Genomic DNA, 18,463 nt, shown 5'->3' on the forward strand with positions numbered 1-18,463 from the left:
TGCCTTTGTGGCAATATCTAAGCCCTCTGATGGTGTGATTTATTTTGGCACCACGCTAATTTCTATAAATAAATATATATATTATAAACATTAAAGAAAGATCACCTGAGGTATTGACAAGAGGCTGTATTTAATCAAGAAAAGCATACCACAAAAAGTGATGGTGCTCTCCGCATTGCCGCGATCAGCTAAGTAGATGAGGCTGCTGATTACCTTAGACTTCAAAAACAGAGAACCATTCTGTCAGCGAAGGGAGGGCGACAGGCTTTAACAAAAAAGCTCTCCGCTCTCTGTACCCTCCCACTGCATTCAGTTGCAAATCGCTGTGTGCTCGGCACAGCCTGCGCTCCCAGTCCCCAGCCTTCCCGGTAAGTGCTGCGGCTCCGGCAGCAGCGCCTGGCTCTCCGCTGCCTTCCTCCGGGAAGAGCGACCCGCGGTGCTTGTGTGCCCGTGTGTGTGTGTGGTGTGTGTCAGTGCGTGCGTGGAGGTGAGTGAGTGTTGTGTCCTTTTTTTTTTTTTTCTTTTTTTCTTTTTTTAATCAGAAGCTCTGAATGAAAGCCAGTCAGAGGGAGAGCTCCCCCTCTGCTTTGGTTCTCTGCTGTCCAGAGTTAAGTGATGCTGGGAGAAAAAGCCTGAGTTAGATCCAAGTGGGATCAGTCTTAGCAAATAAGAGCAGAAAAGAAACAAGAAAAGGACTCTAATACCTCATTCTTCAGTTTTCCTTGGGGTGGACACTACTTCACTCTCTCAGAAGCAGAATAAAAGGTAGGAGTCTTTATTATTTGCGTTTCCTTAAGCTCCTTGTAGTTGTTGTTATTATCACTGTCATTAGAGCATGAGCAGCATGGTATCTAATGCAGTACATCAAATTGTTCTACAGTATGCAACTTTTTACATTTCATAAATATGCCTCAGGAGTAATGAGACGAGGGATAGGAAATAGATGCTGTGCATTCTTTACTTAAAGTAAACCAATATCATATGTATTCAAGATTGGTCTGCTAAGCTTTTCATAAATTTCTCTTTCTCTACCAGTAAACAGGCTGTCTTCCAAGCAGCAGTTTCAATCTGTATTCAGTTCTTGCAAATTCAATGGGGACAGCAACAATACTATTTGAATTGAAAAAGGCACAGCGTTTCACAGTGTAACTGTTATGGGCATAGCATGAAGAACGTATGTGCCCATACTTTCTCTGTGTCAGAGCAAGTCTGTTACAGCTTTCACTGCTATTGATTTTGTCCTGAATTGAATTTCAGAATAATTGTATGCACTTAGAGGAAATGTTTTTTAACAAAGGAAATCCCTGCGGAGAGGGAAAGAGGGTGGATACAGGCAATATTTCAAATATAGGTAGAGAGATACTTATACACAAATGGGAAAAAATATTGTTAAATTTGTAATTTCAGTATGGGGGAAAAAGAAAAAAAAGGAGGGAGAAAAAATTTAGTCTGCTCCTATGTGAGCATTTATTGTCACTGCTGCAATAAAATCCATATTTGATGTGGTCTTAAATTAATGCAGCACAGTACAAGACTAAATCCATGTTCCCAACTACTAACTATTGGTGGCATTGTTAGCTGCATGAGAAATTTGCCATAGACTAATACAGCACATGATACTAGTTGCAGCCATAAAAAATCTAATAGTCCTTTAGCTTAAGAGAAGGCATCTGCACGTGTAATCAGTGACAAATAGCAACCAGCATTTTAAAACTGACCTATCATCTCTGTTGCTTCCACACAAATGGAGCTGTTTCCTATAATCTTCATCTTTCATTTCAGTAAAAGCCTCTGTATTAACCCAACTGTACACCCTTTGCTTTTAAGGTATTTTTTTATATATATTATACAACTTGTTGTTTGTTTGCACAAATGAGTGTGTGAGGTTGTGCATGGTGTGAGGAAGTGGGTTTGTGAAGAATTATATCTTCTTTTTTCTTTTTACTTTCTCTGTGGTAGTAATGTCTGCTTTTACATAGCAATGTTACTGGAGGGGGAAAGGAGATATGAGAGACTGTACTGTACTGAATATCTAAATCCTTTTTAAGTATGCCATGTACCAGGAACATAATGAGTGTGGTAAAAGCGTTTATTGAGATTTTCCTGTTACTTAAACTTTTATATTAATTGGTTACTTTGTGAATGGAATGCCTGTCTGTTTTGTTTTCAAGGAGGCAAAGGAAGAAACAATGAACTTAGGGAACTGGGTAAGGCAAATAGAGAAGCTATTTTTCCCAGAGTTGAAAAACAGTTTTTTAGAGTCAGTATATGGGCTTGCATCAGGACACGAGTACTTAGATTAGAAATTGATAATCTAGTTTGTGCCTGAAGGCACTCTTCTCAAATTTTTATATACTTTGTTGAACAATAATGTGGAAGAAAAGGTCATGTCTGTAGCTGTTTCTGCTAATTCTAGTTTAGTGTTATGTCTGTGTTTACCTTGTGTGCAGCTAAGATGATTTGATATTCTTCAGTAGGAACTTTGTAATGTCTGAGGAGTGTTAATTATAATACAGATATTTAAACAACAAAGCAGCTGAGAATTTTTTGTTTCTTTAGGCGGCTCTGGACAAGACCTTGATTGCTCACATCACCAAGAGTTTGTGTTTATAATTTTGTAACAATTATAAACATTTGCAACAGTTTGCTATAAAATAGAAAAATCTAGGATGATATGTAGGAAGTTGTAGACTGTAATGGTCTTGCTGGTTAGAGCATTACACTCATTAGAGCAAATGAGTGTAGATCTATTAAAACTTCCTATTTGCATGTTCTCAGTATACAAAAAATCTGCAAAGAAACTGATGAAATAGTGAAATATGCTCAGAATAAACACTGTGGCTACTGTTCTGTGCTCAGATGTAGTTGAAAAATACATAAAAATATTGCTACATGTCAAAGCAAATAAGCTCATCATTAATTGAATGTAAATAGACATTCATAATATACACACTTATACATGCACACCAGTATACAAATTCAGTTAAGTTATATAATTTCTACTTTTTTTTTCTTGTTAGCTCATTGTAAAAGACAGAAAAGATTAATCTGAGAACAATCACCACCACTGTTTCTGAGACAATCATTTCCTACTCTCAGCATGATTTCCCAAGGAAGCAAGTGACTGAGACAGAGCCTTTCTCATCTAAGCAGTTCTCTGAGATAACGTAGTTCCTATGCCTGTTAACCATGTTCACAGCCAGCTTGCAGATGAAAATTCACTACCCTCAAAGCAGAGTAATTTTATATCTTATCACACCACTAGGTTGCAGCACTTATGCAAAGGGTCAAATTTAAACAAATATTTTTGAAGTGTAGCAATGGGGTAAGGATTCTGATTATTACCACAGTATTTTTAATGAGTTCATTATTACAAATCTAATTTGTAAACACATATTATTAGAACACTGCAGTATATTCTTGCTTGTACCTGAAAAATCTGCACGTAATTATTCGGCATTCTTAATAGATAGAAATGGAAAAGAAAGACTGAGTAATTGGACAAGCTAATAGGCCAAATATGACAGTCTAAGAAACATCCTGTGAATTCTTTGTGAGCCATGTAAATACATATTCTTCATTGCTGTTATTATTATTATTATTATTATTATTATTATTATTATTATTATTATTATTATTATTATTATGGGATATTTAATGATATACTAGTTGGTATTTATGAGAGAAATATTGAAATTCAGAAGCGAAACTTCTTTTTCTGTTAACAATTGAAGTATTCTAAAGTAAAAAATTATGAAGTGACTGCACATAAGCACACCGTAGAACACCTTAAATTGCTCTGGAAGTTATACAGCTCTCAGCAAACACTCATTCAAGGTATGGTTCACTGAAAACTTAGTTGGCCACACTTTATGATACACACTGCACATCCTGCACTTTCAAATCTAATGTGGACACTTGATTTTTTACAAAGAGTGCTTTCCGCTAATGTCCAACTTCTGGAGAAAAATCAATTCAAGATACAATCAAGTAATAATGGCATTCTGAACTCTGTCTTGGACTAAATGTTCTCCAAAACTCTCCCAGTCCCAAAGAAACTCCTCTGTTGACTTTTGTTTGATTTGCCCTCCCTAGATTTACACCTCTTCAGTTCTGAGTCCCTAGCATGGTGGCTTGCCTAACATGTTTTCATCTGTGAGTTAGAACCTCTACTACAGAGTAATGGCAAACTTCATCTCTGGAGGGCAGAGTGTGTTACACTCATCAGGATGTATTACAGCACACAGAAAATATCAGCCAGATCCAAGCACCCTTGTTTTATTTTTTCTTCTTCTTAATTCTGTTTTTATCTGGTGGCAAGCCAAAACACCACCCAACCAAAGAGCTATTGAGCTTATACATTCTGTTTCCTGCCTTATTGGTCGAGATTTTAGTGGAGGATTTGCCAAAAATCTGCCACCTGAGGCTTTTAATGCATTTCTTTGTACATGCAGTCTTCCTGATTGTTAAACATCAGAAATGGTTACATCAAGTATGTGTGTGTGTGTACTGAAAAAGCAAAACAGAGAATATCTTTGTTTAGTACAGGGATTTCATTCTAAGAAACAGAATACTGTAAAATTGATCTCAAATTATATCAGCCCTTTTTAACTTCACTTTCACTGTTAACTCATGCTTTAATTTCTTGCCTCTGCTAAATTATTTGAAATAAAAGTTAATCACTTTGTTGATAAAGAAGGCTTTGCAACAGAGCATGTGAAGCTCTACCAATATCTCAGAGTTGTTCTTCAGCTTTCACTGTCACAGGGCATCGGATCTGGGATATAAACTCAAGTTGGAAGTGTGCAGTACTACATCTGTACCCACAGGCTCCATTAAGAATGTGCAGAGACTTAGGAAGTTAAGTGGACACAATGAAAAGAACATGGCAGGTGCTCTTTCTAATGCTGTTCCAGTATACACATGTTTTCAACAAAATGCTTTTCTATTTTGAACTTTATTATGGCAACTTTGTAACACTAACTCAAAATGAACTTTGAGTCATGTTTCAAACATATGTAAAGCAGATAGCATGTGTATGTGTGCTTACACTAAGATAATCATTCGAAAAATTGAAAATAGAAATTTCCAGAATTCTGTTGCTCAGAACCTAAAATTATGCACTTTTGTTTTTCAAGAGAAGAAAAAATCTGAAATATTTTCTCATGTAGAGTTAGATGTAATTTGATATATATTTCTATACATATGTGTCATCTGCCACATTACAGATTGGTTGTGTTGTATTATTTTATTTTAGTGCTTCACATTAAAGCATAAAGAACATGACATACCATCTCTTAGCCTGATCAGATCATGATCCTTAAAAATGAATGCAATCCTCATGAAATCTGCAGTGTTACAATACCAGATTTTATGACTTAAAGAATAGATACCAAAGTAATTTACTGCACTTTGAGCAAAGCTCAAAATGCAACAAGACTAGTATTCATCCCCTGCCACCTATATTAACATACAATATAAATGTATATAACTCAGCTGCTATTTTGTGCTTGTCAACCACAATATAGTAGTTCATATGATATTTATATCTGTTTTGTGAGTAAAAATGTTATTAGTTGTTGCACTATCCTAACATTAGGCACAAATAGATGTATGACTTTGTTGAGGAAAACTTCAGTATTGTGCATTGTGTCATTGGTTTGTATAGGTAAAAATAGCATAGAGGTAATTTTTACTTCTTCTGGAACAGAGATAGTTTTGTACCTAGATTTTCTTGAATATGATTTATATTGTAAAAATAAATCAGAGTAACCGGACCAAAACTTAGGTGTTTTTTTTAACGAAAATGAGAAAAAAAATAGAATTGAAAATTATTTCTATTTATATGTTGACAACAGTCAAGTCAGTAAGAGAAAGATTTTCTTCTTTCTAAGGTTTCTAAGTAAATTCATTTTCCAAATCTATACATTCCTTTTTCTTACAAATATTCATGTGTTCTTCTCCCAGTGCCTTTTTTTGTGGTGAGAGAATAAATATATGTAATGTACAAAACCTGAAACTCATTCAGCTCTAGTAACATTGCTGTACATAGTTTGCATCCTTGCCTTTGACCTCAGTCTTGGATTCTCTAGGACCAAGAGTTCTGTAACCCTGCTAAGATCTGTACTAGTACTGCTAATAAAGATGAAGTCTCCTGAACAGAGATTTGGACTCTGTTTTAAAAGCAGCTGTGAGCAAGGCGGGGAGGGAGAGTACTTTACCCATCACTGCCTTGAGATTTTCCTGGATCTATCTACCTGGTTTAATGGGCACAATATTTTTTCTTGTTATGCTTATCTTCCTAATGATTTTCTTTAAAATAATGTCTATCACTTGGCCTTAAAATACTGTTTGATGTGGTCATGATAGATATATTAGCTTAAATTTTGAATTGGGACTGTAGTCTATTACATATGTCTACAAGTTCCTGTTTTCAAGGTGAGAAACTCCCATCTTTCTTTACTCCATTTACTCCATATATATATATATATATTTTCCTCCTTGAGCAGAGATAAGAGGGATCTACAATACTTTTGGTCTTGTTTGAAATCTGTACATAGAAATTTGAAATTTAAATAATGTCTTCTTTCAATCCTCAAGTTATTTTCTGTCTTTTTGTATATATGCATGTATACATGGACTTATAATCATGTTTTTGTTTTTTATTTATTACTAGAGAAATATTTGAGCTGGAAAATAGCAGATAAAGTGTGATTCTAGAAACATTTTATTTGCGTCCCTCTCTGTGTAATAGTACATAATTACTTGAAGAACTACAGATGCATTTATAAATGTGTCATCAGCAAATCGGTTAAAAGTTGACTTAGAACTCATGAATTTCAATACAATACAAAAATCCTAAGTAATCCACCCACTGAAGATGTACGTGTACTAATGAACTGAATAAGATTTAGATCTTAATGTATTCTATTTTTTACATTGAGGGTACTCAAAAGATAACCTGAGTTTTCAGTAGGAAACTGACAATACTCAAGAAAATAGAATGAAAAATACAGGCAAACTAACAAAAGCCAAGAGAATGTCTTAAAGCAAGCAAACAAACAAACAAAAAAAACACTAATATATAAAAATACACATAATCTACTATAGGTCATATCAGTATATATCGTTACATGTCAATACAGTTGTACACTGCTTTTTCTTTTACATTACAAACTTGATCCTGCAAAGTATGCTGTATAGAGCTACTATCTTATTCTCACAAGTTTCACGTAAAAAATGAAACATCTAGTACCCATCTTTTAGACATCTAATAATAAGTCACGGTTAAATATATAGCTTTAACCAAGATTAAACAATGTTATATTAACATCATAGAAACTATGGAATCACCTCCACAGGATATAGGGAGTTTCAGCAGAGGTTAGCAGCATTCAGCCTCTTTAGTTTTTCATCAAAATAGTCCATTATGAAATGGTAAATAGTAGTGTAGACCTATAGTCCTGTGTGAGTTACCCAGTAATTCTGAAGCTGTATGAAACATTTTGTTCTCTTTTAAGTAAGAAATGTATTTACTATAAGAAAGATAGTTCAAGATCTGCTTAAGCATACAATATAACCAAGTAAGTTTTCCAAATATGTTACTGCTACTCCCTTCCCCAGAGCATGTTTTAAATAGTATTTCTATCTCCTTCCTTTTCCCCTTGTGAAATTTACCACAGTCTTTTGGAAGAAGTATATGATGTCCATAAAAAAAGGACAGAAGTGTGATCTTTTTCCTGTGTTGAATGAAGGTTTTCTGTAGTTAGAATGCTGAGATGTGCTCTTTCCCTTGAGTAGGAGTTTGGTGCTTGTGGTCAAGATACCACAGAAGCTGACACCTTGATTAAAACAGGTGAATTGAGCCCCAGGCTTATCAAGTTCTCTTGGTTCTCTCCATGACTTAATACTAAGACACATTTTATTGACAGTTTGTGCTTAAGAACATGCAAGCTTATGTGCTATCTGTTACTAAATCCATTTATTTATTTATTTATTTATTTATTTATTTCCTGGTAGTTACATCTGTGGATGGCAGATGTGCAGATAGATGGATTTTCCTCTGCAATATTACCCTTTTAAATGATACACTTCCTTTTTTAATTTTTTTTTTTTTATTTTTAATTTTTATTTTTTCTTGTTTGCAATTCAATTTTCAGTCTTCAGTGAGGTACTACTGTGATTTCACTAATTTGAGAAAAACATTCTTAGAGTGTAATTGTGTTTACTTTTAAATTTACTTACAATATTTAGACACTTCAATGGAATAGCAGTTATTCTGATGATGGAAAATCTTATCTTTTCTCTAAAATTTAGGCTTTTGTGTGATATATTTGTACAAGATATAAGATGAAGACAAAACTCATATCCCTCTTTTTCCTCTTAACAACTTCAGCAAGGCATCTGAACCCACACTAAAACATCTGCTATTTGTTAATACTCTCTACATGGGGTTTGGTTTCCCCTAGCTTTCTGTTTGAGCTTAGAATAAGAATTAGAAAAGAATGATGAACTAAGACATAGCTATTATAGCAATAATATCATTATAGCTTTGACGAGCATAAATCTTCAAGTTAATTCAGGAGTCTATAATGTGAATGAGAAAGGTCACTGGGCTTGAACTGTTCTAAATTGGATACCTACAACTTTGTGACAAAGAAGAAGTCAGTTATTTAAGTTCTGAAATGAAAAGATGTCTAAAAAGTAACAGGATAATTTCAATTTGTTACATTCAGAGGTTTAAATTGTATTTCCTATATATATATATAATTTCTGTTTTAGAACAGAAATTGCACACAACCATGAACAAATGAGGTTTTTTATGTTTTCAGTTTTAACGAGGCAAATTTAGTGGGTGTTAAACACAAATGGTAAAGCTCAAAGTAGTTCAGCCTACCTCATTACAAGATCAAAATTAAAAAAATAATAAAGAAAAAAAGGGGGTTGACACAGCAACCACTTCTGGGTAAATTGGGTGCTATGTATGATCAGGAGTGTAAATGCTCACCTTTTACTTCTACGATGGCTGCAGCCATCAAGATCTAAGCAGCAGGTACTTGCACTTGTACATAAAGTCTGAGATGTTTTGTCACTTGAATGTCTGTAAAAGACAGATCTAATGGGATAATGGCAGGCTAGGTGGATCAGTCCCACAGCTAATATTTAGATAGTTACAGTTCAGCCTCTTGAAAAGCACAGTCTTGCCTTAAAGAAGTACATGACAATGATAACTTAGTTATGTGACTCATTCTTTGTTACTCTGCCTTTTGGAGACCATTTATAGCTCTAGCATGCTAAAATCTTATTTTATTTATTTATTTATTTATTTTTCTCCATTGAGAAAGAACACCCATGCAAAATTGTGCTATTCTGCACCATAAGTTAATGTCTGGACTAGTTCAGAAGCCTTTTTGTTATTGTTATGGTAGCTTAAAACTTGATAACAGGACAATAATATAAGAAATAAATGTAGTGTCATAATAGAGTGATGACTGCAAGAGAGAAAATATATATTTGCTAGGATTATGTTCTGTTTAAGAAAACAGAATGAAATAGAAGTCATTACAATGGATCTAACGTACTCCAGAGTAGTCCATCATTGCTTTAAATCATATGAGCTAAAGTGAAATGATACGTGAAAACAAAGTTTGATATTAGCTTAATGTGTTTCTGTACAACTAAAAATACTAGCAACAAAACTCAAGATAATACTGACATGAAAATAATTCCTTTGTAGTTTTGTTATTTTTCAGGGTCTTTTCTCATTAAAGGAAACAATTAACGTGGCATGCAGAAATTTGCTGGTGAATTAGCAGTTCTGTGATTTGAGATGCTTGGTTTCCTCCTGGGTGAAGAAGTTATTTAACAGTTTTTGTTTGTTTTCTATACAAAAGTAAAATGAACTGCATAAAATAATTGCCAATGAATTAACTATGGTTTAAAATATTTCCTTCTACAGAAACCTTTGCTTTTTTGTTTGTTTATATAGGGCTGCTTCCAATCACATAATACTACTCTTTGTGAAGCATGAAGATTTTTCTTGTGTCCGTTTAGTTTCTATTCATTTATTTAAATGTGACCTCATTTCCCTGTCTGGAAAAGGAACAATATCATTCTAAATATTCATTCTTTGTGTTTTGCAAAAGGTAGAAAACTTAAGCTCTAGTAAAATAATCCTTTTCTCTATATTCAGTAACCCTGTGATGTCTATATATTTCAGCAGTTTGCCAGTGTAAACGGAGTGATGTTCATAACTTACTACTGTAGCCCAAATGTTGTCTATTTCTGCACAACTCCTTAAAAGTTTATTCCTTTTTTTTTTTTTTTTTTTTTTTTTTTCCATGGGGAACCTGAAAAATGCTGATATTTTTAATCTTTTGGTGCCATCTTGTGGCAAGATGATAGTTATAAGAAAACTAAACTGAAATTCCTAAGCCTGCCAGTAAAATAAAAATTAAAAAAAAAGATTTATTTTATTTTTTTTTTTTTTCAAAGCAAATGCATCAAATCAACTCATGCGATGGAAGGGATTCTTTTTTATTTTATTATTTATTTTCTGATCTTTTCAGCTGCATTAATACAAATATTGATTTTAGAAGTCTCACGAAAAATGACTATAATTACCATATAGAAATAGATTTTTAGTCCTTAATGCATTAGAATTCTGTAGAATACTTAAGTGCTTAACTAGTTCAAGGCAATTTCCAATAGATTTATGTTGTATTAGTTCATTAGGTCTCTGTAGAATAGTTAGCTAGCTCAAGGCAATATTCACTTTAGCATCCAGTAATGTTGAGAAAAAGCCAGGGTCTCTGCTGGCATTCTTGATTTTATTTTCCACTCTGGTCTTTGGAAAATTCATAGCAGCCTGTATGTAGCAAAAGCAGTAAGAGCACAGAAATGTTGTTTTGTTGTTGTTGTTGTTGTTGTTTTTTCCTCGTGTTTTTACCAGGGCTCTGCAAGATCAGTGCTTTAGAGTTTGAACCAAATGAATATAGTACAATACCTGCTTTTCTGAGGGTAATGCTTGTAGATGTCTGCAATCAGTACAAATCACATTCTAACTCAATCTTGTAAGGAATTTTCAGTATGATAGTCCCTATTTGCTTACTTATTTGCCCCTGAGTTCCAGTCATGCTGAAAGTTTGTAGGTGCAAAAACCTTTCTCAGTGACTGGAAAGAAAATCAAGATGTCAATGCAGCTTTAACTTAAACCAGGGATTCTCATTCTTTCAAAAGAAAGGACGATTTTTAAATCTTTGTTTTCTTATGTTTTGTTCTCCTGACAGATGATTACTACAACGTGGTCCAAATTATGTTCACAAATATCTTGTGAACTTTGAAGACCAATTGAAGATTATAACTCTGTGAGTTATTATAAGAGCACTTTTTCCACTTGGGAGGACTGAAAGCATATAAAAATTAAGTTTTCATATTGCAGGGATAGAAAGCTGATCTTGAAATTTTGAATTTCAGTCCTTTGCTAATACAATAAACAAACAAATAAATAAATAAATTGCAAGTATGTTTTTTTTTTCTTATTCTTCTGCCTTTTGTAAAAGCATTTAGATATCCTAATAGTTCTCAGTTAACGATATCTTATAAAAATGAGAATATTTTTCATGTTCTGAAAACTTTGAAATTGAAGAAGTATTTCAATTGGATATTGTTATTTTGGAAGATGCAACACTTTTTGTACACATGGGTGATACTGCGGATGCTTCATGAACATACACAGAAAATAAAGATGCTAATACAATATACCTTTTCCAGCTGTTGTTTGCTATATATTAAAATACTATTCATTACACTGTGTTTGTTTTTTAATAGGCAGTCACTAGATGATTTACGGTTGTACACCACACCAGCAAGTGAGTGTGTTAAATCAATGGCTGAAATGACTTTTTGGATGGTTAGAGTTCCTGCATTTTTTTTTTTTTTTAATAGGTTTACCTAGGTTAGCTAGAGATAAAACTCTTGTCTGTCAGCTACAAGGCAGAGGAGAATCACAACATTAATTCAATAAGATACAGGATTTCAAAAGTTTTGTGTATATGTGAGGCTGCGTTCATTCAGATTTCTTCTTCTCACTCCAGTGAAATTGTTCTGACTTGCTTGTTTCACTGTCTCTTTTTGTATCTTTTGGTTCTTAGTAGGATGTGCTTCACATACAAGAATAAAGTGGTAGAAGAATTAATGAAAGGACTGTAACTTTTTGTTCCAGTGCATTCACTTGGAATGAATTCCCTTAGGGGAAAAAAAAAAAAAAAAAAAAAAAAAAAAAAAAAAAGGAAAGATAAGAAAAGAAAAGAAAAAAAGAAAAAAGAAAACTAAGTTGAAGGCATAGATTTATATATATATATATATTGTTATTAATGAAAATTTTATAACATTATGACATATACAGTTTAGGAATAATAACTACATTGAAATCCAAAATATTATCTGTACATTTTTGTTGTTGTTGTTCTTTGTAAGAATGAGATCTTAAAAATGTTTCTAGGAAGTTTTGTACCAAAAATTTCATGTTCTAAATATCTTAATCTGTGTGAATCATTTTCATTAGTGTATGTGTGGTGCTGTATTTTTTTTTGCAGTTGTATTTAAGGTAAATGAAATTTAGCTGTATTATGTTATACAGAATATTAAAGAATAGAAATGTAGAATTATATATATACTTCCAATTTTCACTTCCTAAAATGTTTATCTAAAAAATGAAGCTGCTGAGGTAGTATAGAATGATGATACATTTGACCTGAGTTTAAGAGAATTTACAGGTAGATTTGAAAGAGGGATGAAAAACAAATGTAAGGGGAAAAAAAGGCTACGGATGCTTAGCAAGGTGTCTTGTAAAGATAAAACGATAGAAACTATCGATGTCTCCACTAAAGTTAGAGAGCAAAAAGGAAACTGTCAAAGTGATTGTTTTTGCTTGGGGTTTTATAGAGGTGAAAACAGAACAAAGCTTGCTAATGATTTTGTGACGGTAGTCAGAAGCTCCACATAATCTGCCTAGTAAAATATCAGAATCTGTTTTTGGAATAAGTGAAATTACTACAGTTTGTGCATCACAATTGCCAAATCCCTTGCATGTCCCCTCTGCAAGTTGCACCTGTTGAATTGCAGATTTTTATCTTTCAGTCCCAGGGTGCTTCATTTAGTTAGAATTTTAGGCAGGTAAGTAAATACATTATTTATGCTGAAAACTGTTAGATCCTGCATATAAAGGGAGACTGAAAAGTGACTGCCATGGAACTTGTCTAGATGATCAAAAAGAAAAAATGTTTTTTAAAATTGTTTCTGAGGTTAGTCTGTCAGGTAAGATTGATTGCTGATCTGTGGAACTTGTATATTTAGTGTGTTCTTCTTCTGACTGTCAAAGTTATTTATGCCTAGTGTGACTACCAGCTAGTCCAAGCAATGTGCTGTGGCGCTGAAGGAAGAAAATTCATTCTGCTGTACAACTGCAGTAATATATAACTGACATGTTTCAGGGCCTAACTGCCTAGAGAAATTCTAAGCAAGATAAAAAGGTCACAAAAGCACAGGATCACAACTGTGAATGCTGTTCTTACATACAAGACAGAGGTGTGCCATCTTTTCACACACCTTCAGTAACAGCCTGAGTAAGTTTGTGCTATGACTTTGCCTTTCAGAGATTATAGTAGTCAGGGCAGAGTAGGAAGCACTATTTTAATTAAACTTGAGTAGTGATACTGATTTTTTTGTTTATGTATTTTTGTCATTAGTTTAAATGATTTTTCCTTTGCTAAAGTGAATGTATCTGCTTTGTCACAAAGGTGAACAGAGAAGCTGAACACCTCTACTGCGAGGAGAATCTGTGAGAGCTAGGACTGTTCAGTCTCGAGGAGGCCTAGGGAGATCTCATCAATGCCTGTAAACACTTGAAGGGAGGGTGTGAAGATGGCAGAATCAGTTTTTTGTCAGTGCTAAGGAAAGAGGCACAAACTTGAACAAAGAAGATTACCTCTGAACATCTTAAAGCATTTCTGTAATGTGAGAGTGACAAAACAGTGCAGAAGTTAGCCAGGGAGACTGCAGGGGTTTCCTCCTTGAAGATATTTAGCAGTAACCTGGACATGGTCCTAGTCAGTTTGCTATGAGAATCCCTGCTTGAGCAGGAGCTGGACCGGAGGGACCCATAGGTCCCTTCCAGCCTCAGCCATTCTGTGATTCTATGATATGTATAGTGTCTAGAAATGAAATACTTACTTTCTTTGCTATCTTTACAGTGTAGTTACAATTTAAGCTTTGTTTGAGGTATGAACATACAGCACTAAGATAAAAAACTGTGTGTTAACTGGACTAATGTTATGAAGTTAATGTACTTCATAAATAAAATTTTGTTTTCCTGAAACGAATTTACATCTATGTCCTTTGATGTAGGGCAAACTATGAAACACATATAGATATCTGTTACTTGAGTACTGTGAGAATAATTCAGGAAAGGAAAGATGACATAAATTGCATTTCTTTAAAATGGGAGCAAAAACCTGGCTAGAAAACTTTATGTCACTTCTTGATTTAACAGTAATTCACAAATAGCTTCACAATATCCTGTGCAGGAAAGAAAATTTTCAGAGAAATTACACCCTGGTGTATCTAGAGCTCTAGCTCTCCAATAGCATTCAATCAAGTTCTCTTCAGGTTAAAGAAAAAAGAAAACAAATCTCAGTAGATATTCAAGTAGTCTTAGACCAAGCTACAGCTATTTTCCTGGTGCTCAAATAGTTTGTGACAGCTGATTAACATGGGAAAGGTACGGTAACAAAGGCCAGTTCTGGTGCTTTCTGTTGGTCAGTTCACATTCTTGTCTCTTTGCAGCTTTTACACTTGGAAAAGACTACACCAGAGTCTTTCTTGCTCCTCATTAAAACAGAAAACGTGGGGATAAATAGGTGTTAATTTACACTGCCTCTTTCTGTGGGTTTTTTGTTTGTTGGTTGGTTGGTTTTTGTTTGTTTCTTGTTGTTTGTACTTTCTCTGAAAGGCACTTTGTTTAACAGCAACAGTCAGGTGCTCTTGGTGATTAGACTGCGTTTGAAACGTTAAGCACTTGTTCACATGTAAAAGCCACGTGTGTGAGGAGCAAGAAGATGCAGGGCTCAGCAGCACTGCAGAAGCTTCTTGTTGTCAGCAAATTTCTGACACTTTTTCCCTAATTAGTGGGACAAAAGAGCTTGACGGTAGGTCTATAGGGAGGACTAAAAGCTACCTCCTGCAATGCATTATCTTCTTGTAGAATGTATTAAACTGTAGAAGTTTGTGGGCCATGCTGTACTATTACACTAATATGACTTAATGCATGGGAGATCCCAGTGTTCTGCATATGGCTGAAGCCTGTGCTTTATTCCCATTGCAGTTGGCTGGATTTGATCACACATACAAATTCAAGCATACTTAGATTGCTTTTAACACTGTAAAGAGTTGTACGGAATTGTATGATTTGCCCAACTTAGTTCTTGATGAAAGCTTTGCCTTGTTCTCAGACCTTAATTTTCTTGTAGAAAATAAAATTAAAAAAAAAAATAAATGGTTCTGTATATCTGATATTTACTGCGTGTTATCCATCAACCTTATCTCTTTGTGTCACAGTCTTTGATTAGCTGTGCTGTTATTAGTGGCATTAGTCAGATGGTATATGTTTGAGACATCTAATTTTTTTCAGACATTTTATTAGTTTTCACCTAGATTTTAAGAAAAGGGCAATTTTCATTCCTCACATAATTCTTAAATTGCAGTGTGTGGGTCGGATTTTCCTTTTTTTTTTTTTTTTTTTTTTTTAATTTTCATAACCTTTTAATGATCTCCAATAAGTATTTGTCAGGATTTGATTTAATTGACTTAAAGACTAAGGTGAGCTTTCTGCCTCAGTAATGAAGTAATGAAGTGCATAGGACAGTTGGAATGAATGAATTATATATAAAATACGTGTGACCAAAACTTCTCCTGCAAGGGAAGAATAGAATAAGAATCTATGCAGAGCTGATCATTTTTATTAACTGGGAAATGCACTTCTGCTTCAGGGTGCACCAAACAAAAATTTTCACATCCAAAACAATACATTGAATTCTATATTAAATATATTATCAAAATACTATCTCACTAAAAGGGCTATAGTGGTGTAAGTCAAACACTGTCAAATACCTAAAAATTATGAAATCTTCTCTTTAAGACTGATATAAAACTATAAGCGAAATCAAGCTTTCATTTCTCTGCTTTTATTTTTACAAATTTTACCCTGTTTTGCTTCTGTTGTGTTTTGTTTTTTCGTGCTTCTGTTAATGAATTTTCCAAAATTATAATTATATATCAAACTGTTGCTTTGCTGTCTTCCAAACTTGACGATTTGCATTCTTGCTGTGCAGATACTGGTATTTTGATGTTCCTTTTGTATATCATGTTTTCTGTTTAGTACATCTTATGTTATTTGCTTCTCAATTCATTTTTCCCGGCAATTACGGGTGTTTGCTTTTAATCTGTATGTTGTGCTATTATACTTAGGATGTTCTTGCAAATAGGCATTCTGTGTGTGTGTCTCTGCATTCTCTTACTGGATCTTTTGTTATATGTTATGACTTTAAAACACTTCACAAATACGGAATACTACCAAGAGCTCATGCTGCAAAGCTGTAGTTCCTGGATAATTTTCAGTATATGATAGATATTATTTAAGAACATGTAATTAATGATATAAAACTAATCACTTACAGCTATTAATAGGCAGGTAAAGTATTGTTTTTTGTTTTGTATTGTTTTTCTGTATATTTGTCTGCTCTCTCCTTGCTTGCAGAACAGAGAGTGCCTCATGGTTCTTGAAGATCACTCTGCTTAGTCTGAAGTGCCATTAACTACTAGAAGATTTCTGACTTGCACATGGTCAGGAAGTGCACAAATAATATTTACTGAAATGTAAAATAAGTCATAATTCTGATTATGAGAATGATGAGCTTTTTTGAACTGATTGTCAGCATTTGCTCCAGAAACAGAAAACTGCTATTCTGACTGTATCCAAGTAAAACATAAAATCAAGTTTTTCTTGGCTTTTTAGAGCCATAAAAATAAAAAAAATAAAAGATTATGTATTATATAATACAAATGATATGTAATGGGTAATGTGTCAAGTGTCATGGATAATGTGCAAAGTAATATTTATACTATAATAGAAGTGCCTAGATGTAGAGAGTGGAATTTTGTCTCACTTTCATCTTGGGAGTTAATCCTACTAACTGGGCTGCTTTAGATATAATCACTTGGATCCTCTCTTTGTAAAACCACTCTGGTGAGACTTACCTATCCTGCTCAAAATCCTTCCATCTGCTTTGAAAGACTATGCTATGAGAATTGCTTGTGGAATGCAATTCCACAAGCTATTGATAGTGCATATAGGAGAAGAGGGGAAACAGGTAGCCAGAACTTCTAACTGGGAGCTGAAAAATGTATCCCAAGATACAGAACATGTAAAAAATAATAGTAAAATAAATGCAGAAGAATGAGGAAAGAAAGTAATGAGCTCTTTCAAGTCTAATGAGTAAGTAGATACAAATTCATCAAAATGTGGTTTTTATATTTTTATATTTTATCTGTAAATTAAAAATTAATTATTTCTTTCCTCTGTTTCTTCCTCCCCTTGTCACTTTAGGAATGTAGTTTTTTATATGTGATGATAAATGACATATCACATTAGAGCTAAGTGTAATTTGAAATGGCTGAAATATCTAAAGGAATCAAACATCATATTGGAGACAGGTCATCCTTAATAGCAATGTGATTAAAGCTCTCAGTATTTTTCCTCTTTCAGACTGCATCTCTTCTGCATACTTGAAATCATTTCACCTTCCTTTCCTTGAAGACACAGTGGGTATATAAGCATTAACTATTGTGTCTTCAGAGCCTTGGGCTGTTTTTCCCAGTGATGCTGAAAGTTGCTTCTGAAAATCCAGTATTTTGAAGTGATAACTCTGGAAAAGAAGTCATAGAATGAGCTGCTACTAAACAAAATATGAATTTAGTGTTTCAAATTATTCTTAATCCCTAGAGGGCTGTGGAAGCAAACTACAAATAGTATTTATTTTATGTTAAATCTAGGTTAACAGGCCTCTTTTCTCTCTCTCTTTTTTATTTTTTTCCCCTAAATTAGGATCTGTGTAATCAGGATTGTCTCAGAAAATCACATTCTCATACTCTGTTCACAGTTGTTGTGCGGAAGTAAAAAATCAGAAAATAAATGCTACATATAAGGTCTTTTTTTTACTTCTTCCAGTGTAAATAAACTGAAGTTCAGGGTTGATCTTCTGGGTATAACATTTATAAGATTATGGATGGATAGAGGTGGAAAGGGAATTTAATCTCTGAGACAGTCTTAGGAGATGGATTGGACTATGTAAATGTGTGCTAGTTCTGTCTGTAGATGTAATTATCATTAAAGTTACAAAAAATTCAT

General features: G+C 33.8%; 1 protein-coding gene across 14 annotated transcripts in view; it reads left to right on the top strand.

Moving 5' to 3' along the window:
• Window positions 1-252: 252 nt before the first annotated feature.
• Window positions 253-18,463, top strand: part of CDH10 (cadherin 10) — an 88,665-nt gene continuing 70,454 nt past the window's right edge. For 3 of the 14 annotated variants that reach the window (XM_085537818.1, XM_015854458.3, XM_085537817.1), the window contains exons 1-2: window positions 279-368; window positions 543-765. The gene's annotated coding sequence lies outside the window, so the exon portion shown is untranslated. Of the gene's footprint in view, window positions 766-18,463 lie in introns of all 14 variants that reach the window. The other 11 variants (XM_032442478.2, XM_015854459.2, XM_015854460.2 and 8 more) reach the window with 8 other exon arrangements.

The sequence above is a fragment of the Coturnix japonica genome, chromosome 2, assembly GCF_054131305.1.
Source record: "Coturnix japonica strain WE chromosome 2, WE-NBRP24, whole genome shotgun sequence".
Taxonomy (NCBI): domain Eukaryota; kingdom Metazoa; phylum Chordata; class Aves; order Galliformes; family Phasianidae; genus Coturnix; species Coturnix japonica.